A 23,520-nucleotide genomic window follows, 5' to 3' on the forward strand; every position below is an offset into this window, starting at 1 on the left:
TTGCGAGAAAAATGATGAACTGGAAATATCTAGAGTAGTTCTAGAAAAACTATTTCCAGAATCTTATCTCAGCATCGCAAAGAATATAAAAAGTTTCTAAAGACAAGGTTAGTGCAGGAGTTGAATAAACTAAATACTTTGTTTTTCGAAACCATCTTGCCGTAGTAAACGTATGAAGTTCCCCTAGGTAGAGCTAGTCATTACGGATGATTGTGCCCATTGCGTACCATAAAAATTTAATTTGCGACCTACAATATTTACAAACTCAATTAACTCTGAATAAGTGGACCACTTGGCATTAAGGATTGGCCTCACCATGACTGTCTGCCAACATCTACATAATAATTTCCATGAACCTATGTATTTCAAGAAAATATTTGGTGCGAGCTGCTTAAAACACAATAGCACTTTTTAGCAAGTGCTGATTGTTGGGCAAGTTGGTACGGTACGTTAGAAAACATGATTGTGCTTTGAAGACGGGGACATAGGAAGGACAGCCACCACAGAGTGCTAACTTTCAACTGATTTAATTCAAGAACCTCGGCGTAGAAACACACTGCGTCACCGCACCACATCTCAACCAATCCGTGGCCCTGCCACGGATTGGTTGAGATGTGGTGCGGCGACACAGTCCGTTTCTACGCTGAGGTTCTTGAATTAAATCAGTTGAAAGTTAGCGCTCTGTTGTGTCTGTCCTTCCTATGTCCCCGTCTTCCAAGCGCAATCATATTTTCTACCGCACTTTTTAACACTAATAGAAAGCCTGTAGTGGGCCACAACTTAAGCAGTTTTCACTTCATTATAAAGAGCAATTACACATATGTGAACCATGAATATAGGCCTGCACTGAATTTTTTTCTTAAGCTGAACGTGCTATGCTCTGTTTACTATATAAATCTTTGCAGAGCTGACAATGTGCAAGTTCCTGTTTTTTTATATTTCACATGTCCCGACTGGTGAGTGTGGTAGGGACATAAGATTGATGACACCAACGAAACACAATGATTATTTTAAGAATTTGTTTGAATATAGCACGAGCAAGGAGATCTGCGGGAAGTTATTTCTGTGACACCGTCGAACCTACATCCGCGGGCTTTAAGTTCACATGTTAATCATGTCTGCAGACTCCTTTTTGTAATTGGAATTTCATCCAACCCAAGATTTGAATATGTTTTTTTTCATTTTAGGCTTAGTAGTGCTTTTGCTGTTCTATTAATAGGTAAGAAAAATGCTTATTTCAAGTGGCATACCTAACACCTGGTGGCACGAGGACTCCCCTGTCGTGACGCAGACCGAAAGTCACAGCCAGGGAGATACTGCGATGCTCTTGTTGCTGGGATTACCTCCCCCATGGTCCTGCCCAGACCACAGAAAAAGATTGAGTCCAAGCTTGTGGCCACTAGGATCTCCAGATCTTGAGGCACCCAAGTAGCTGAAAATAAAAACAAATCACAATCAAGTACTTGGCAGAGCTACATTAGAATGGCTAGCATATTCTTTCGTGATCAGCACATAGATCCTCTTATTTTAGTCATAGTCACCCCCCAGGACAAAGCTACGTAGGCGTTAAAATGATGGGTACCGAATTTAGGTGAATGATCAAATGCATTCATTTAACCCCCTTTCGCCCCAACCTGAGACTTCTGTCAAATATTCACATTCAACTGTAAAGACTACAAATAAAACTACTACTGCAATGCAAAGCCGTATAGTGGGAGAGTTTAGCCAGCGGGTGTGGCAACGAAGGCGCCGGAGAGGAGGAAAGGGAGGAGAACGCCGAAGGAGGGAGAGAGAAGGCAGCAGAGAAACAAAGAGGAGACGACCACCATTTTGACGCAAAGCTGTCTGCACGGAGCACTGTTGAGGCTACGTGTCGTCTGCTACGGGCTTATTTATTTTTTTTGCCTAAATAAAAGTGCGTTCAAACATGGAGGAACTTCTTTCTTTAGGTTTTTAAGCCACCGAGGAATAACACTATATCATTTTATTGCCAGAGCCTGCCAAATAAAAGGAAAGAACCGAAATTTGAATATCGATCCCATGCCGGGCGAATGAATGAAAATGGCGGCCCTCCCCGCTCAGCTGGGAGCAGCCTAGAGTTCACGCGCATGCGCTCACGCCTCTTGCTCTGTGCCGCGGGCTGATCAGCTCACTCGGAAGGGAGACGTTACGGCAGCGAAATCATAGACTGCCAGACTCTCCCCATATATGGCTCTGCTGCAATGGAAAGATTTTCCTACCCTCGTGCTCAGCGAGTGTCGACTGTGGATACAACTCTGGTTCATACACTCGCTGAACATGAGGGTAGAGTGTACCAGCAGAGGGCAGGTGTCTGTATACAAAGAGTTTAGTTGGCACACCAAGAGGCTAACGAATAAGAATGGGTACCACTCTGAGCAAAATGCCAAAAAAGCGTGGATCTCGGCTTGACACTAACAGCGGCACACAGTATCTATTTTAGTGACAAAGGGGTACTAAATCATTATTTTCAGCTTCCTAACTAAACTAAATATTCTTCCCGGCTTGCTTTTTAGGAAAATCTCCAAATTTACAAGAACTACTAAGACAACGTCTAAAAAAAAAAAAAAAAGCAATGGCAAAACCAGCAATTGAATTCGCCTGCTCTCCAGTAGCAGGACATCTATGGCAGGCAGACCTGCAGAATGAGCAAGCAGTTTAAGAAACAGAGTATGTCCTATGTATAATTTTTTTTTATGCTGCAAAGCAAGCGCTGGAAGGAGGTTTCACGACATTAACGAAATTTCTTGCAATCAGTTGAGAACAAATTAGAGCAGTGAACTTGTCCTTGCTTCTGGCATAACGTTTTAGTGTTGCCCATGGAAACTCACATAAATTTGAAAATAAAAACAAAAAAGACTAACCTTCATAAAAAAATCTAACTTTGGCAAAGAAAAGTTACCTTGGAAAAAATATGCACAATACAGTTGTACAGCGTGCATTTGTGTGCTTAACCAATTTTGAGGCAAATCGGCGACAATGAAAAGAAGACGTTTGAGTACAATTAAGGGAAAGACAGAAAGGATGCATACCTACAACAAAAACATTTAGAACGACCACGGGCAGGAAACTCTGGTGAGGCTCTCGGAGTGACTCCCTCATATGGGCCTGCGCAGACCACAGAACAAGATCGGTCAGAGCTTGCAGCCATAAGGTGCTTCATACCATGAAGTTACAGAAGCGGGTGCAATTGGAAGCAAAGTGCATTTCATTTCTCTGAAAAACGAAGAGTTTAATAGGTAGCTTGCATTCATAAGGTGATACAGTCATGAATGCACAGACTTTTCAATGCAGCGCTATATCACCAACTTGTTAACCATGCCGGGCAACACTAAAAACTGAGAGCATTATTTTAAACTATATCAGCTTAAAGTTAACCACGACAGAAGCTTCAAGCCATCCTTGCAAATTCAGTGCACAAAGCAAGCCATGTGAGCTTCTAGTTGGACGCCATGGTACGTCGAGCTTATAATCATGCGTCATGCTGTTTTTGCTGCAAAGGCTTGTAGTTTCAAAAGTGGTCCAGCTTAAAGAGACTAAAAGTATAGACGTTTATGAGTGGGGCCCTCATTTAGTCTGCAGCTACATTGCGAAATAGGACGTTCCAACCGGGATGTTTGCTGCCTGTAACCACACAACCAGCTTGTGCCCAGCGATTGTTCGAGCTGAATACATGTCCTCGACAGTGCCATTATTTGACAAGCATTTCTATGACTGTTAAACATGAGTGACTTACAGAGAGACTCCACCTCAACGACTAATGACTTGGGATACCTAACTGAATACTGATATATCAACTAAATGCAAAACAATTACCTGGCAAGCATTAAATTTTTCAAGAGGCTGGGTCGACTCCGCATTAAGTTGAAGGAGTCGATGCGTAATAGGACAATACAAACAAAAATATGCCTTAGAATTAATTTTGCACCCCCAAAATGATGTGTTTTTGAAGGTAAGGTACACAATGTTCTTGATTTAGAAAGTGCCTCAGCTGTACAAATGCATATGCAATAAGGGCACTTGCCAAGCCTATTCTACTCAGCTCTGTGCAGGTTAAGCTAAGTTAGAGTATAGAAGTACATGCTCACTGACACCATCAGAAAGGCAGGGAGAAGTCTCCGTTGTTCGACCTCCAGCCCGTCTGCTACCTTCGATGACGTTTCAGCGCCTGATGAGCCTGGAGCGAGCACATCTGTCTAAAGCGGGGTGAAAAGCGCAAGCATGTGCTGGAGGACGCCCAGCCATTCTCTTTTTGTCATCGGCTATACTACATATTTTTAGTAAGACATATTTTTAAGTGAGGAAAAGTACGGCAAATATGCAGTCCACCTTAAAGATAACAACAGTTGCCATTCACCATTTTCCAAATAAGTGCTCCCACGTACCGGAACATCTACACATGTGGTGCGTGAGTAGGTTCAGGACTGAGAGGCTAGAAAACGAAGCGCTCGCAAAGCTTGTCTGGCCCTTCCAACCATGCGGGTACATTCGTTGCAAGTTCCCGATTTGTAGACAAAATGATTTAGAATGAGCAAATCTTGTCTACGCCCGAGGTAGAACATTGAATTGCGATTCCCCCATATTGTGCGAACCATCCTTCAAACTGCGGTACCACCTGCAAATAAACTATGTTGTGCTGCGGCACGCGTCCATGCTGCCTGCTTCAGAGGAAAACCACTGCTCGTGTTGAAGACGACATCCCACAGTGGACAGGCAACAATTTTTAACGAACAAAAACAAAATTGATATCATTCAATAGACACAGATAGGCTCACAAAGTGTCGGCACCATGATTGTTGTTGTTGGTTTTACTCTTGCATACAAACAAAGGTGACTTCCTCTCTCCTCCGATGGACAGTAAAACCCCCTTATCTTGGTAGCCCCTATTTCTTCTCGAATCGGTCACAGAGGACATAATCGCAGTCACTGAATTCCGCAAAATTAAAGGCCGCGAAAAGTAAAGGTTCGCCAACATTAAGGGGTTTACTGTTCTTCTGAGTGTCACATGATGTTAACATTTCAAGGAGGCTGAAGGTATTGGTTTAAGAAAAAATCGACCTATGAAAAAAATGCCCTTCTCCAGGTTAGGCACGCGAGGTTCTTTTGCACTACCTATAAGGTGGCAAGTTTATTTCGGCAGAGCTTTTGGTAAAACGGAGTCACAAAAGTAGCTATACTTGGCGTCAACTATTTTGTGCTGTATTATAAAGCCAGAGTAGATTCCACAGTGCGTGCTTCAGCAGAGCACTGTTTGTTGCGACAGCATATGTGGTTTAGTGTTGCATCCCATTTGCATAATCTAGAGAAACTAGCGCTGACAGAGTTGGAGCACTCCAAATATTAACAGCCGACTGTAGAAGCATTGAGAGATGCACACATGCGAACTGTGCATTTCTTAAAGGTGGGTCCGAGCAAAGGTAAAAACAATATCTATACTTACGGCGGCCATACTTGCCTTTCCCAAGCACGACCACTTTTCCCTCGGTAGCACCATCCAGTAAGAAGCACCAGCAACACGCCCATGAGACGCCGCCGCCTCCTGGATTGAATGACGACCCGCCTGAGGTCTTGGAAGGAGATCCGGAACACTGCTTTAGGCCAGATGTTGTATCTGGTGGGGCAGAGACTAAAAGCAAAAACTAACAAATTTATCTGAAGCGCTACATTCCTATAGGACAGCAGTATTTTTTTTAGGCCAGTGACTCGCTTTATTTAAACACAAATGGTTGGTTTATATGATGAACCATCAGCCCCTATTTTTCTTAAGTGTAACGCAGTGTCTAACGTTACGTCCGACGGAACCCGAAATAAAAATTAAAGTTACGCCCAACGTAACTGTCAAGCATTCGAGTTACGTCCGACGTAACCCAAAATAAAAATTAAAGTTACCGTATTTACTCGAAAATAGGTCGAACTCTATTTGTTGGACCCACCGAGAATAAAAAAAAAAAAAAGAAATTCAAATATAGGTCGACTTTTTTTTTTATTTTTAAGAACAGGGGAAATTTTGGGCAAAAGAAAGAAACCTTTATTAACATCACTTCACAGCTTGGTAGACATCCTCGCAAATCCGCCACAATACTTCACTGACACCGTTGTAAAATGACGACAAGAAACGAAAGAAGGTGCGAAGCCACGAAAGACAAACTACAAAGACGCAAACAAAGCCGCCGTGTCGCCATGAGCAACACGCGAGCCGAGACGCCTCAAGCAACTAACAAAAGTAACATCTTTTTTTTTTTTCTTTTTTTGTGCGCGTTTGCGAGGATGGAGGACAAAGTGCATGGCGCATCGCGTTCCTCTCCTTCCCCATTGCCCAGCAAGGGGAACGCTAGAGGTGCGATGGCGAAATCCAATGCCCCAAGAGGTGCGCGCGATAGCGGCATCGGCCACCGCTGTTGTTTTCGGTTGTTTAACAAAAGCTTTTGGAAACAAGAAGCGGCGCAGCTCTACGGCAACGCCGGCTCGGTGACTCGATAGCTTCATGCCTCCGGTACGGTCGCAAAATTTGGTCGCGAATGTAGGTCGAAATTCTTTAGTCACGATTTCCGAAAAAAAAAAAAAAAAGAAAAGAAAAAAAAAGGTCGACATATATTTGAATAAACACGGTAGTCAGCTGCGCGACGAGACACACATTATGAAAGCGATTGGTGCGAGCGATCAAGGTGATGAGCGACGTTTTCTAGAAGCCCAGGAACCGAGCGGCGCAAGCAGCGAGAGTGAGAAATCTTCGTCGCTCGGCGCCGGCACTCGTAGCTTCTCGTCGTCGCTCGTCTCGTTGATCGCTATATTGCTTACATGCTGTTCAGAAAGGTGCTCTAAGTGGTTACCATTGCATTGGGACCAGCCTCGCATCCAACCGTAACCAGTCTTGACTTTTTTTTAAGCCGCCCAGGTAGAAGTTAACATCGTACATACATCGTTTTCAAGCATGGCTCCTCGTTCATTGCTCGATTTACTTTTTCGTAAATGACAAACCGCAATGAAGCACAATTATTCTAGTTCAAAATTGTCACGAACACTTGGCACGCATGCTTACACTGTAGCGCACCTAACGTAATTTAAAAGTAGAACGAAAACGGGACGAGATTCGCTTACCGCTGCACGGAAACAGAGTCCTTCGGATCCTAGGCCTAACGGCCGAAATCGGAAGTCGCCTGCGGTCCGGCGATCGGACGAGTTGAGCCGGTAGCTGTGCTGACCCCGGCTGACCACGCCTGGTTAAACCATGAGAGGCGTCGTCGAGTTGAGAGCCAGAGACGCAGTAGAAACGGACCGTAAAACATCTGTCCCGTAAAACGCAGAAGGAGCCAGCGCCAAAACCGCTACGTCTGGCTGCGTCGCCATCTCCACGACGACCGGAAGCGTGTAAACCGGGACTGGCCGGGAAGTTAGAAAAGGCGCGGCAGCGGAAGCCACTGGGCGGAAGCTTTACGTTTCGGTTTCGCTTTTCTCCGACATCGGCCACGGTCGCGGGCTGGTATGTTTGCGGCTGGTTGCGACGACGCGAGGGGCCACGAAAAGACGCCGAGTTGGCCGAGTACGAGTCACGGCCCACGATACGAGCAACGGGCCATTTGCCCCTGTCGACCGGCGATGCGGTATCCGCGGCTTAGTGTCACGATCGGTTTGTTGCCGTGCACGTTGACTCAAAGCTCGAAGTTATGCAGTTCCGTCAGTTCCGTTCCGGCACCAGCCGCACCACGTTTTCCGGTGCATCGCACGTGGAGGCCTTTCGACGCATTCAGTGAACGTAAAGATCGCGCCCGCTGTCTTCGGTGCTGTGGAAGAAGTTGGGAGACGGAAGAAGCATCAAAACCAAGGCGTTTAGGACTCCAGTCCGGGCCGCCGGTCCACTCTGAACGAGAGGCGACGTGTGTGTGCACGCTTTGAGGAAGCCTCCACGTTTCGCCGCGCCAGACCTCGCCGATCGCGACCAGACCACGAGTCCGAGAGGCTCTTGCGCAGCCAGGAACGGCAGCGAGGTAGGAGCTGCTCGTTCTGCGCAACCATGCAGTGCTCTACAGTGATCGGAGCTCTCGGTGTCATGCGTGCTTGCACCGAAGCCTTTGTGACCCCTTCGGACGCGCAAGTCGTACTTCGCAAAGGTTTGGACGGGGCCGCCCTCACCGAGCAGCTCCGCTAAATTCCGCTTACTTATGATCGCAATAAAAGCTTGCGTTTGTTCTCGGGAAAAAAATTGCGGGACCGCTCTCCGCGCCGCCGACGAGGTTGGCCGCCACCATGTTCTCAGCTGTTCACTCGCTCCCGCAGCGAGCGCCTTCCGATAATCCTCCCCGTTCCAAAATGCGATGCGATCTTCGTTTACATGGGCTGAATGAATGCGCACTCGCCATCTCGATCCACCTCTGTCTAGCGACTTTAATGCGATGCGCTTTGCGCATTATGCCGTTTATATGACCGCATATTGAATGCGGCAACTGGATTCAATGCGACTAAGTCGCATTCATGTAAACGCGGCTTATGTTATTTTTAGACATGTATGATGTATGTAACGATACCGGTGGTAAACGATGGACGTTTTTGTTGGAAGATGGCGGTCGTCTTTCTGCATGTATGGTTTAGTTATACCGGTGGTCTTGTGGTATAGGCGTTTCGTTGGAAAGATGGCGGTCGCCTACGTCATCGGACGCAAAATCATACCAGCCATACCGAGTCATATCGGCGAGCAAACCGGCTGCCAGTATAGACAGACCCGGAGCCATAGCGGTGCCGGTATCTCCAGTTATGGAGAACGCAAAACCAAACTAGCTGCATGTATAATAACAATAAATTAAGATGGTGTCATACCAGGACTGTACAAGCAGCAGGTTTGTTTCTTGTACGTTTTTCCAATAGGGCTATAGGATGGCAGTATTTCTTTTAGGCCAGTGATGCGCTTTAATCAAACACAAATGGTTGGTTTATAGGATGAATTTGCTTAAGTGTAACGCAGTGTCTAACGTTACGTCCGACGGAACCCGAAATAAAAATTAAAGTTACGCCCAACGTAACTGTCAAGCATTCGAGTTACGTCCGACGTAACCCAAAATAAAAATTAAAGTTAACATATTTACTCAAATATATGTCGAAGCCTATTTGTTGGACCCACCGAAAATAAAAAAAATAAATAATTCAAATATATGTCGACCTTTTTTTTTATTTTTAAGAACAGGGGAAATTTTGGGAAAAAGAAACAAACCTTTATTTACATCAATCTCAGCTAAATCACGGGGCGATGCCAAAAACTTAATCACCGTCAGAACTTTAGGACATGTCATCGTCGTCCGAAGCTTCGTCAGCTTGGTAGACATCCTCGCAAATTCGCAACAATACTTCACTGACACCGTTGTAAAATGACGACAAGCAAAACGAAAGAAGGTGCGAAGTGACGAGAGATGAACTACAAAGACGCAAGCAAAGCCGCCGTGTCGCCATGAGCAACACGCGAGCCGAGCGTTGGCCGAGTCGCCTCAAGCAACAAACAAAAGTAACTTTTTTTTTTTTTTTTTTGTGCGCGTTTGCGAGAATGGAGGGCAAAGTGCATGGCGCAACGGGTTTCTTTCCTTCCCCGTTGCCCAGCAAGGGGAACGCTAGTGGTTAGAGGCGCGATGGCGAAACCAGACGCCCGAGAGGCGCGCGATAGCGGCACTGGCCACCGCCGTTGTTTTCGTGCACCAAACGCGTTTTGAAACAAGACGCGGCGCGGCTCTACAGCAACTCCGGCTCGGTAACTCGATAGCTCCATGCCTCCGGTAGGGTCGCAAAATTTGGTCGCGAATGTAGGTCAAAAGTCTTTAATCGAAAATTCAAAAAAAAAGGTCGACTTATACTTGAATGAACACAGTAGTCAGCCGCGCGACGAGACACACATGAAAGCGATTGGTGCGAGCGACCAAGGCGATGAGCGACGTTTTCTATAAGCCCAAGAACCGAGCGGCGCAAGCAGCGAGAGTGAGAAATCTTCGTCGCTCGGCGCCCGCACTCGTAGCTTCTCGCCGTCGCTCGTCTCGTTGATCGCTATATTGCTTACATGCCGTTCAGAAAGGCGCTCTAAGTGCTTACCATTGCATTGGGACCAGCCTCGCATCCAACCGTAACCAGTCTTAACTTTTTTTTTAAAGCCGCCGAGGTAGAAGTTAACATCGTACATGCATCGTTTTCAAGCACGGCTTATCGTTCATTGCTCCATTTATATTTTCCGTAAATGACAAACCGCAATAAAGCACAATTATTCTAGTTCAAAATTGTTAAGAACACTTGGCACGCATGCTTACACTGTAGCGCACCTAACGTAATTTAAAAGTAGAACAAAAACGGGACGAGATTCGCTTACCGCTTCACGGAGACAGAGGTCTTCGGATCCTAGGCCTCACGGCCGAACTGGGAAGTCGCCTGCGATCGGACGAGTCGAGCCGGCCTGACCCAGGTTGACCACGCCTGGTTGAACTAGGAGAGGCGCCGGCGAGTTGAGAGCCAGAGACGCAGTAGAAACGGACCGTAAAACATCTGTCCCCCAAAACGCAGAACGAGCCAGCGACGCCAAAACCGCCAAAACCACTACGTCGCCATCTCCTCGACGACCGGAAGCGTGGAAGCCGGGAAGTTAGAAAAGGCGCGACAGCGGAAGCCACTGGGCGGAAGCTTTACGTTTCGGTTTCGCTTTTCTCCGACGCCGGGTTTGCGGCTGGTTGCGACGACGCGAGGGTCCACGAAAAGACGCCGAGTTGGCCGAGCACGAGTCACGGCCCACGATACGAGCAACGGGCCGTTTGCCTCTGTCGACCGGCGATGCGGTATCCGCGGCTTGGTGTCACGATCGGTTTGTTGCCGTGCACGCTGACTCAAAGCTCGAAGTTACGCAGTTCCGTTCCGGCACCAGCCGCACCATGTTTTCCGGTGGATCGCACGTGGAGACCTTTCGACGCATTCAGTGACCGTAAAGATGGTGCCCGCTGTCTTCGGTGTTGTGGAAGAAGTTGCGAGACGGAAGAAGCATCGAAACCACGGCGTTTAGGACTCCAGCCCGGGCCGCAGGTTCACTCTGAACGAGAGGTGACGTGTGTGCGCACGCTTTGAGGAAGCCTCCGCGTTTCGCCGCGCCAGAACTCGCCGATCGCGACCGGACCCCGAGTCCGAGAGGCTCTTGCGCAGCCAGGAACGGCACCGGGGTAGGAGCAGCTGGTTCTGCGCTACCATACAGTAATCAACAGTGCTCGGGGCTCTCGGTGTCGTTCGTGCTTGCACCGATGTCTTTGTAACCCCTTCGGACGCGCAAGTCGTACTTCGCAAAGGTTTGGACGGGGCCGCCCACACCGAGCAGCTCAGCTATATTCCGCTTAGTTATGATCGCAATAAAAGCTTGCGTTTGTTCTCGGGAAAAAAATTGCGGGACCGCTCTCCGCGCCGCCGACGAGATTGGCCGCCGCCATGATCTCAGCTGTTCACTCGCTCCCGCAGCGAGCGCCTTCCGATAATCCTCCCCGTTCCAAAATGCGATGCGATCTCCGTTTACATGGGCTGAATCAATCCGCACTCGAGATCTCGATCCACCTCTGTCTAGCGACTTTAATGCGATGCGCTTTGCGCATTATGCCGTTTACATGACCACATATGGAATGCGGCAACTGGATTCAATACGACTAAGTCGCATTCATGTGAACGCGGCTTATGTTCTTTTTCGACATGTATGGTGTATGTAACGATACCGGTGGTAAACGATGGACGTTAAGTTGGAAGATGGCGGTCGTCTTTCTGCATGTATGATTTGGTTATAACGGTGGTCGTTTGGTATAAGCGTTTTTCGATGGAAAGATGGCGGTCGCCTACGTCATCGGACGCAAAATCATACCAGCACACCGAATCATATCGGCAAGCAAACTGGCTGCCAGTATAGACAGACCCGGAGCCATATCGGTGCCGGTATATCCAGTTATGCAGAACTCCAAACCAAACTAGCTGCATACGTAATAACAAGAAATTATGGTGGTGTCATACCCGAACTGTACAAGCAGCAGGTTTGTTTCTTGTACGTTTTTCCAATAGGGTATCAATAGCATTACGTATTTTATCTGTCGTTAACATACCAAAGTCAGGTTCACGTAATACAAAAATTTAACGAAATAAAATTAGAGCAAAAATGCACGTGAGTTGTAAGTATTCAGAAAATAGGATTGGACAACAAAGAAAAACTAACTGCGCCGCGCCGAAAAGTACACACTATAGAAATTATATATTTAACTTTATAATACACTAATCAATCAAAAAAACCGATCAGGGTTTTATTCACCTGTTGTAAAATATTCTGCCTAATTTTGTAATAATCATTTATAAACAGATTCTTAAGTTGGCCTTACCATGATCAGCATACATTGGGATGGACGTACCATTAAAACTTGATATCAAGTGAGCAACGATTCCGTCTTTCGATCGTTGATTAGATAATACCGGCTCGATTGATAAATTATCATTGAGGATACCAGTCTGCAAATATTAATTCAAAATAAGATATTAAAATGGTTATGGCTTAGAGTGGAATAATATTTTATTCTCGAATTTCATCAGTAATAACACGTGTATATCATACCACTTGGACATATCCTTTTGATTCTTGGACCACAACAGAGGAGCCGTGTTTCCTGTCCTGGTACAAACTCTCTTCAATTTCCTTGACACTCAGCTGGCAAAAACGCGGGAGCATTAATTGCAGAGCTGCAGACGTCTTTATAAACACGTTTTCTTCAACCCTTAACGGCATCGCGAGCTATTTCGACATAAAATTATCTCCCAAAAAGATATAAACCTACACTTTGATTATGCGCAGTATCCCGAAATCACATAAATGTAGACGGCATATAAATTGCAAACATCATGTCAGTACATTGTTAAAAATCAAAAGCTCAAACAGCAAGGATTATATTAAGTGATAGGACAATGCGCTAAGTCCTGTCCCCACTTCTTTCCCCTGCTGTTTGCGCTTTTGATCTTCTTAAATTGTATAGCAAACTCGCCCTAACAGTTAATTTTGATTCAATATCATGGCAGTACCAAATTTGGATCCGTGTTAACGTTTCCGTCATTAATGTACAGTAAATATATCTTTAAAAAGTTCATTTTAATTTTAAAACATAATATAGACACTCAGAAAGAAAGCTTGATTGACTTTAATGAGAGCGCAGAGCTTTCATCTTTTAGGAGACTTCACTCTAACTTGCCTTAAAATCTCAGGCAATGAACAAAACCACTACTTATCAAGCGTAATCATCCGTTCAGCAACACGGTGATTGCATTTCTGGGACATGGCGCATGGTGCATGCAGTTGTGATGATCACTGCTCAGAGCTTAAGTTTATACTATATGATTCGGATGTTTTTGCAGGCAGAAGTGAACGGATGTTTTGCGCGCAGAAGCCAGCCGAAGATTGTGTGTACCATTTCGATAATCACCTTCTCCCCGTAGGGTTTTTTGCCTACTCGACGGTTGCATGAAGTTTGAGCATTTTCAGTACTATTTTTTCTTGAAATATCGAATATCACAAACTGGTTTAAAGCCCAGCGACGTATAATTGATTGCATATGATATAAGTGCTGGGAAATAGTAAATAACCGTATACCCCCGAGAGCTTAACCAGGGTGGGCAATATACTTTGAGTAAAACAAACTATCTTTATTATGTGTAAAACTTCATTTGGAACACAAAGTACAATAGGTAATACATAACGTACAATTCGCAAATACAGAGAAGCGTAGAGGGTGGAAGGGAGTTGAACCCGGGTAAGTGTGCTAATGGCAGCTTCAACGACTGCATACAAACGCACTAACCCGAGTCTATTTTAACGTAAAAGCGTGCTTCCAGTATCTGTACTTACAGAACTGTTGGAGTCGTTTACATCATCGTTTTTAGTAAAAATGAAGTTTTCGGAAAACACTTGCCTCTTTTCTAAGCTCAGAGTAAGCCCGTCTCGAATTTACAGCATCTTCTCGCCATTTTCACCTCTCGCTTCGAGAATTCTCAAGTACACAGTACACAAACTCCTCCACAGGCGGTTCTGTGAAGAGGAAATTCGTCATAGATAGAGGTGTTCAACGTTGAACCTGGAGGCTCGAATGAATTCTCAAATCTTTTATCATGCGGCTAACTTCCAAAAATGTTTGACTTCTGAATGTGCGTTGCTCAAATTCTACAAAAAAAGAGAAATAAAACCCTCAATTACTGTTCACACTCTTGCAACCGAGTACGACCGAGAGAGACGAGATCTGATAAAACTTCTTAAACTTTCTTAGGACGAGAGAACACACTGGCACGCTGGCACCATCTATGCGGTGACCCTAGAACTGCATTTCACAAGAGCGAAGGTTTTGTAAAAGTTTCGAGGTCAAATGTGCGTAATACTTATAAAAAGGCTCGTTTATAACGTTGACAAAAGTTTTTCGAGACAAGAAAGAGAAGATAATGCTCGAGAGAAATAGAAAGTATGCCGGACGGCCAAGTTTACACTGCTACCCAATAGATGGCGCCACTGTATCCACTCGTTGTAAGAGGTTTTAAGGAGCCCAGTTTTAAGAGGTCGCAAGAGTGTGAACGAGCCTTCATATATTTCTCAAAGTTGTTTGATATAACGTTTTGATTCAGTGTTCAGCTAATATATATCACTGTTAGTTGAATAAAACAGGAAACCTTTTAACGTTTATGATTTAGTGTATTAATCGAAAAAAAAAAACATTCGCAAGAAATTCTGCAGCTGCAAAGTGACAACAGCAAAGCTTTAGCAATGCGCCTTAGGGACAATCTTCGCTTTAGAAGTTTGTAAACTTTTAATCTATTTAAACTACAAACTCGACAGGTTTACGAAGTCACTAGCAAAAATTACTTTAAAAAACATAATAAAACTGCTGGATGCAAATTTTAGAGTCATTTATTCATCCTTACTTACTCAAAAAAGGTGGCATGAACGAAAGTAAACTTGACTTTTCGACAGTTTTACCCTCACCTTGATGGTGATCACAATATGTACCTATATATACATGAATCGCGAATACATTTCATGCAGCATTAAAAAAAAACATTCAAGTATTAAAACGTTTTCGACTAAGTCATGCTTGGTAGAGGCGGGCGGAAAGCACTGCGGAACAATTTCGTTTCCCCTTTTATCAGTAAAGTTTGCTTTTTCTAATTATGGTTTACTCGATTTGTTACCTAATACTTCCACAAATTCCGCACAAGAGCTAAATGAAAAATCAAGCGTATAAGCTCATGATGTATCGGAGAAAATTACTCCCAGAATGAGCGAAATCCATGATATTTATCAATAAGCATTAAAATAATCAATATTTTTATTTACTTTAACGCAGATATACGATTACTTTCGCAGTTTACCACTATCTAAATAAGTGCTCTGATGGATTTCATCAATGTTAGTAAGCTAGCAGGTAGTTGTCTTAAAACCAGAGTGCTTGCAAGGATCAGAATTAGGTTGTACGTAAGCTCTCAATAGATCGTCGACGTATCCTACCAAATTCCCTCTAAATATGTATGTACGCCCTCAGGTGAAATTGGCACTCACCTCCAAAGCATGCAGTTAGCATTACTGTGAGTAAAAACACACACTTTCAGACATGGTGAAGCGAACAGCTACCGCTGGTAAAAACTTCGGCGAGCTTTGCGGGTTTTTATACAGTGCTAAAATGTCGTCATATTCCGTAGAGGCTTTCCTACATTAAATTAAGAAAAGGCTGCGCCACCGCATAATAATTAGGAACTTGACCTATACTTTCTTTTGCAATGGGATTCGGTTTTTTACGTCGTACTTGTCACATCCCGATGGTGATGACAGCACGTTCCTTCTTCTTTTTCAATATTATTGATGTTCACTCGCCGTGTAACACCTCACCTCTCTTACGGATTCAGTCATTATATAATACCTTCGCTCCACCCCACCTTGATATATCTGCACCAATTTCTATGTACCGTCGCGATTTAAATGATATCATCCTAGCCCCTTAGCATTATGTTTGTCTTGGATGTTTTATTTTTTTAGTAAATGTTTAGAGCCCATGTACTTGCTTGCTCATTTTGCTCTTTTGTGTTGGTGCACCAATCAGAAGACCAATGTGGTTGTTTTTGGGCACCTCAAAATAAAGATTATTGTTATTATTATTATTATCATTATTCATATTGCCAGAAACATGTCGGCGCAACGCACCTGCCTGCTCGTCATTAAATGAATGCTCACTCCAATCTGTGACACGAATGTGAAGAAAATTAACCTTACACTGACGTAACGAAATGTTAAAGGAAGGCGACAAACAACGTGCAAATCCGCCAAGCACACGCGAAAGGTTGCGGTATGCGGTTTTATGGATGAGTGCGGTATGTTAAAGTGACATGAGACTTCTCAAATGCAAGCACAGTAAACCTAAACTGTCAACAAAAGGTCACATTTTTAGGTTCAGCTGTCAGTCTCAGGCAGTCTGACCTAATATCACTTCAACACAAGATGGTTTGCGATAAATTGAATTGCCTTATTACCGCTCCTCCAAGACTGCGAGGAAGTGGCTCTTGGCGGTTTTTATTTCAGCTTCGTTTATCATTGATTTATTAAAATTAAGACTTATTCTGCAAGGCTGCAATTTTATATAAATATTTTGTTCAATTTGCTCAAGCAAGATCTCAATAAAAGAAACGTAATTTATGCAACGTTATTGTTATTAGTCACAACAAAGTTAATCTTGCTTTAAACGTTTTAATTGCATTTTTATTACATTGGCCGCCTGACATCCGTTCAGCTTTCATAAAAAATATCTAATTTTGGCTCAAAAGAAAGACCAAATCTGCGCAACTTAAATCTTGCTCTAGTAGCTAGATAAGTACAAAAGCTAAATAAAGAATAAAGCGTTGATTTGAATGCAGTATCAGAGGAAATCATTTCCAGAATCAGCAAAATGCCTTATATTTTTTATAAACATTAAAATGAGCAAATTATTTGTAATTTATTAGGACCAGTAAAAGAACATACAAAGTCGAGTGCTCTTGCACCTGAGGTTTAATCTGACTTACACCAAAGAAGGAAGATATATGCCTTGTCCACAAACATCCACGTCATATAAACAGATTGTTCAATAATCTACGTATACTCTTTCAAGCAAACAGCTAACAAAGGACTGTAAATACGCCACCTCCGAATCATACAATGCTATCAATGGGGAGCTAATTCACATGTCGCCGCCGACACGTGAATTAGCGCCCTCCGAAATTAGTGAAACTCCTCCGAAATTTCACTAGTCATTTTGTTACGATTCCTCTCCCAGTGCTTTCTGGTGAATCCTACTGTAGCTTGTATCGTCGCGCTCCCCTCTCATCCCCGCGCTCTCTGCTCTCTCGCTCTCCCAATGCTCTTTGGTGTATCCTACTGAAGGTTGCATCGCCGCGCTGCCCTGGCACCTCCGTGCTATGGGGTAAAGTTTCTTGGGCACATTGCATGACTCGCAGTTATATTCGTAGGAGGCTGGATGTCTCAAGGGGTAATGTGTACGATGTGCAGATGTGTTGATTCAAAGATGCATCTAAGAGACTACATCCTCCCTGGATAGCTTCATCTGAGGTTCTATGTATGCCCTTTTTCCTAGTTTGCAGTGCTTTCCGCACTTTTTTTCGGGTTGTTTTCCTCAGGGAGCAACAGGTCTCGATTGATCGGAAATGATGCCCGACGAGTACAATCTCGAGCCAAAGCGTGGGCCGCCTTGTTTTCTGCCAAGTGCTTGTGCCACGGGGCCCAGACTATCAGGTTTTTCGGAAGCTCTCTGTTCCTTGTGAGGACCTGAAGAGCCGCTGCTGCAACTCTTTCATCTTGAAAATTTATGCATGCTGCCTTTCAGTCTGTGATTGTTGTGATGTCGTCCCTGCTCGCCGTAACCGACAACGCGATGTTCGTTTCTTCCGCCGCTTGTAACGTGGGTCCTAACTGTCGCAGCTGCCAGCTCTTTTACGCTGCCGTTTACCAAGCAGAAAGAATCTCCTCCTTTCTCTGCATAATGGCAGCATTTCTGTACCTTTCCCTTGTATCGTTTCCTGAGAGTTTCTACCTTGGCTCTCTCCCACTCCCTATAGTGTTCCGTTTCCATATTTCTCAGGATGGGCTGCACTCTTTTCCTTTGTCTCACATCCAACGGGATCATTTGTTTGTCTCTTCTCTCCCCATCGGTACTTAGCCGAGCATTTTCAACGTGGCTTTTCCCACGGCCATGAGGTTATGTGTTTCCAGTTGTCTTGTTTTGTGGCCCTCTACCATATCTTCCCACAAGTCCCGGAGCACAAGTTCCATAACCTTCTCCGTCGAGGTTGTTGCAGTTAGCCACTATGCCAGCTTGTGTATTCCTGTCAATCCCGTTGATCTCTTTTTATTCGTTCGTTTTGGAAGCTCCAGGAACGGAGTAACATATGTGATCCTGCTGACCGCCAAGGCTTGCACGAGTTTCAGTGAATCCTGCTCCTTGAGTTCATGCTCGCAATTTCGCCCCTTCTCAGTATGTGTGGCTTAGGAGACCCTCCCCTGCAGCCGCAGCACTGTGGTTGCTCTTACTCCACCTCCTTGCACATTCAACTCTAGTGTCCGGATTGTATTGACCTTCGCGATGGTGAGTCCGATGAGAATACTCTCCCGATACGGCTTCTTCGGTGGGCGCTTTTCACTAGCTCGTTTCTTTAGGATTAACAGCTTCGACTTCTCCCAAGCAAACTCCGGACTGTAGTCCATCAGGAATGCATCAGTCTTGTACAACGCCTCCTGCGAGCTGTCCCGCCTGTTTCCTGCTCAGTCGGCTATCGTCGACGCATTCAAATCATCGGCATAGATGGCGTGATCTATTCCTTCGTCACTCTTCGGCCTCTTCAGTAGGGCGTCAACGCCATGTTGAAGAGGAAACGTGAAATCACTTACACCTGAGTAGTCCCTCTTTGTTGGACATTCATCTTCTTTGTCCTTCCAGTCCCCACTCAAAACATCGCCGTCGGGTCTGCTAGGAAGTCTCCTCGATAATTGTAGGCGTTCCTTGAGAAACCAGTCCATGTTTGCTCCTCAGCATCACCACATCGAAAACATTGTAGACGTCGCACTTGAGATGCAGAGGTAGGAGAGCACTGTTGCTTCTAAAGCTCAGGTTGTCGATGGCTTCCTCCTCGTAATGCAGGTGGACATCTTGCGTTGACAGATGTGGTCTGTAGCGGTACATTGTACATGTCAATTGTTATCTCTCCAGCAGATGGGGCGCCAGTCTGTTAAGCCTTAGGTGCGCGACCAATTTCCCTACCCGGATGTCAGAGATATCGGTCTCATTTTCTGAATGTCTATCGTCTCCCTCCCTTAGCCATCATCCTCACAACTGCATGTTGCCGGACGGACATATTCCTCCCAGTATCTTAGCTTTAGTTTAAATGTTTTAGCAGCACGTCGACCATCTTGCATCAAGGTTTCTAAAAGTCTTGCTTTTGATTCATCCCTCCCTGGTGCCGTGTTTGCCATTAGCCTTCCCAAAGCAGCCTCCATCTCAGCTCTAGTGAAAAGTTTTTCAGCTCTGGGTTGCCTTCTCCCTCGTAAATTGGATAGATCGTCGTGCCTTGTAGAGTGTGCTCCCCAACGTTCTTTGTTTTCACCGACTCCAGTAGTCCTTCACTATTGCCCGGGAAGTTGTGGATGAATCTCTAGATCTGCTTTCGCAGGGTTGCCTTGGGCTCCGTCCTGTTCAGCAAGGCTCTGAGGAATTCCCAGGTTATCTTGTTGCTCAAGGTTTCCTGTAGCTGACTGCACACTTGGTTCCACTTTTGCTTCTCAGTTTTTGCCATTTTCCTCCGCCTGCTTTGTGATCTGGATGATCATGGCCTTGAATTTTAGATTTTCTTTCTGCCGCACCCTCTTTCTTCTCAGCAGCCGTTGTATTGCCTCGGCAGGTGAAGCATCTGAGGATCCACTTCTGGGTTGCCTGTCATGAGCTGGATTTGAGAAAAAGCAATAGGCGTTTTGAAAAATCATTTTTGCTTTCTCTGTAATTTCTCTATTGTCAAACTAGATGCATCTATTGCTAGATGTTAAGTATGGACCTAATTTGACGACGAACTGTATAACCTAATAAAAAATATTATAATTTTTCGTTTATATATATTTTAACAATAGTCCCCACTAGAGGAACAATTTTCTTCCATACTGGGTTATTATTGAGTCTTGTGCCTTTCTTCGAAACACGTAATTTAATTTTTGGTGTTATAACAAATGCCACATATGATATAAAGAGCGGGAACCGAATAGTATGCATTCGTGCTAAAAAGTGGCCTCAATAGTTCTCTAGAAAATCAATTATTGTATACAATGTACGAGAGTTATGACACACAATATTTTTCTACCGTCTTATCGGCATTCCGTTTCTGATTTAGTAAATTTAAATAAATTGGTTCATTTCAACTGCGAAGAGCTGTTTAGATGCATGTGCCCAAAAGGTCTTAATTTACAGCATACCGGGCTCAATCAGTTTTGATGAATGCCCAGGTAGACGAAGTTCTCTGACAAAGTTTGGTGTTTGCCTGGTATTATTGGGCCTTGACAAGCCCTAATGAGCCAAGGTACAGTCACATAAGACCTTCTTTGGCAAGGTTATGGTTATTTTGTCCCTAGTTAGCCGAAGTGCAGGACTTAGGTTCCACTTCCTAGTTCGGCTATCATTTGGCCTCATAGAGAAAACATCCCCAAACAAGTGCCAGATTTATCCCTAATGATGTTTATTTCGGCTGTTGTCTGGTATCTTTGGTCCCAAATAACCATGCAAGTGTCAAAGGTAGCCTCCACTTCCTCATAACTCGGTTCTTATCTAGTACCTCTGGCCAAAGTCGCCGAGCAACTTCCGACATAGCATCCGCTCCAGCAAACTTCCAACAACTGATGTCAGATATTTTCCGAGACATACACTTAGCTTTATCTCTTATAGACGACATCGGCTGAACGGAGTGTCGACTGCGCCAAGCAACTAATAGAGTCAATGACAGCTCTGAAGCAAGGTTAATGAAATTTCCGCCTCGCGTTTCTCGCAAGTGCCGCCAACCCTTATTTTCTAAACTCCCAGTACATCTGCCAAAAACGGATGCTCCGCCATTTTTCGCTTCCTGGTGTCGTTTATTTCAATTGCCTTTCCCAGTAGCTTTCTAAAGCCACTCGAGGGATGCGTTTCGAGCACTGGCACATTTTACACTTTAGAAGACGAACACGACAAGAAGTGAAAGATTAAGAAACATTAAATAAAGAGACAATGACAATTAGAGCACGCGCAAGACATGGGCCGGAGTTGCTCATGTCGTTTACCCCAACCTTTTACTTTAACATCCAGAAACGGCTAGAATGTCAGAATATATCTTTGGCACGCTCAGACGTTAGGCCTCTTTCACGCGGTCCTTGCCTCTTGCTGTCCTCTTGCTTCGTGACACGCTAGATGTTCACGAGCCACCGATGCATTATTGTAAGTAAATTAACCGTATATAGCTTTATAAAAAAGAATCCTGGCCAGTTGCATTTGCACTGATTGCGAGTATGGCGCGTGACTTGCTCGCTTTCTGCAGCGACGAACATGCGCATGCTCGGCTGAGGATATTGAAAGCTGGGTTGAGAAAATGTTGATATTGAAATGGTGTGTACTGCTTGTTATTCACTGAAATTTGTCCCGTCATTGATTCAGTTTGTACAGTGGTAGATTGCAGGGAAAAGCATTGCTATAATTTTTAGGTCACGGGTATAAAAACGGCTCGACGGGCGGAAGTTCTTGTTTCATTTTCTATGCAGCCGCAGCAGCAGCGGCTGGAGCACTCAGGCGTTTGATGACGTCACGAGGAGTTTTCAAGAACGACAACAATGGACTTTACTTGGGGGGGGGGGGGGGGGGGTTCTTCTAAGAGCTGCAACGAGGAACTTTGTAATAACTTTGACTATACTGCACATAACTTTAACACACATTAAACTTTTGCTTTCATAATGCGGTGTTCACATGAAGGACACTCTTCCGGACGGAGCTGCGTGAAGTCAACCGGCGAGGCCTCTTTCATCACAGATCCGCAAAGAGTGTTTTTGCCGCCTTGGCATTGTCTCCGCACCTCCGACCATGAGCCAGCGAAGTTCGACGTCACTGCGCCGCATCAGAAAGCCGTGAAATCAGCATCACGTGACGCACACTCTCGAGAAGGCGGGGAGGGAGAGGAGGGGAGTGTTAAATTTCTTACTCGTGTAAGTAGTGCGTAAGAAGGAATGCATGCAAAAAGCCTCCATGCTCCAAACTCGAAACTGCGACAAAAGTCAGATAACAAGCGTGCCCAGCATAAAGTATCATAAAGCATAACAAATCAAACTTGGGCGAGGAAAAGACAACGTTGAGAACTCACACTACACATTAGTATTTTTCACATGAGCACAGTAGGGTTGAAATTACATTTAATGACACTCTTATTAATAGCTTAATGATTGAAATAATTTCAGATTGTCTGAATAATAACGATTGGTATATTCTAAGCTGGAATTCGCCATGTGTCGCTTACAGAAGAGTAACATTCTTTTGTAGCATTTATATCATGCTTAAGAAGTGGTCAAAAAACGTAAAATTATCAAAAAATATGGAATGCGAAGCCAGGTAATTTATTCTAAAGCTGCGCTACCCGATCGTCTCTTCAGCTCATTCTCTTCTGAAAAAAAATTAAGGTATCACAACCCTTGATAAGTATCATTCCCTGATCATCTTACCCAGTCACAGCAGATTCGTGTATCATCCTATATTCTCATCATTCGAAAAACCTGAAAATTCGGGACACCTGTCAGGTACTTAAATATTATTTTTATTTTGTTCCTCTTCGTAATTGGGGGCAGCTGATTTTAGAGGAATCACCTGAAAAAATATATATATTTTATGCAGAATCACCCTAATCTTAAAGGCGGTAGAGTTAGAAACTTTCGATTAATAATATGTTACGCATCGGGACCAAACATTATCGCCGTCTAAATAGTATATCAATTTAATTTGAGAGTGAAAGTCAAAAGAGTTATGGCTAAAAAAGAATGATGGACGAATGCGTTAATCATATATATCATTTTTTCCAGTTGCACAACTAAAATGAAGTGCATTTAATGTCAACAAGTAAATACAAAAACGGAATACTCTAAGTCACAGGATGGATGATGTTGTTTGTTTTCTCTTAACACATATTAAGTGCATTTTATTTATGAAGCACCTGAGATTCCATTTCTATGGCACGTTGCCCCGACGACGTCACAGCCTCACCTGGCCTTTTGATTTCGTCTCAAAGGCGCTTGAAATGCCTATAATTTATATGTTGCTTGTGACCTTACTTGACACAATGGCGTCCTGTGACACTTGACGCAAAGTGACATCTAGAGGTCACGCGACACCATGACGTCACGTTACAACGTCGAGGGACATGGCCTGGCATTTGTGACGTCACGCCACGCCAAACTGACATAACGTG

The 23,520-nt window shown here is 44.4% G+C and overlaps 1 pseudogene; it reads right to left on the minus strand.

Annotated features, from left to right (window-relative positions):
• LOC115309480 overlaps positions 1-18,769 on the minus strand; it is a 60,083-nt pseudogene extending 41,314 nt beyond the window's left edge.
• Between the last annotated feature and the right edge of the window lie 4,751 nt (positions 18,770-23,520).

Source organism: Ixodes scapularis, unplaced genomic scaffold (genome assembly GCF_016920785.2).
Source record: "Ixodes scapularis isolate PalLabHiFi unplaced genomic scaffold, ASM1692078v2 PGA_scaffold3__209_contigs__length_174095766, whole genome shotgun sequence".
In the NCBI taxonomy this organism is placed as follows: domain Eukaryota; kingdom Metazoa; phylum Arthropoda; class Arachnida; order Ixodida; family Ixodidae; genus Ixodes; species Ixodes scapularis.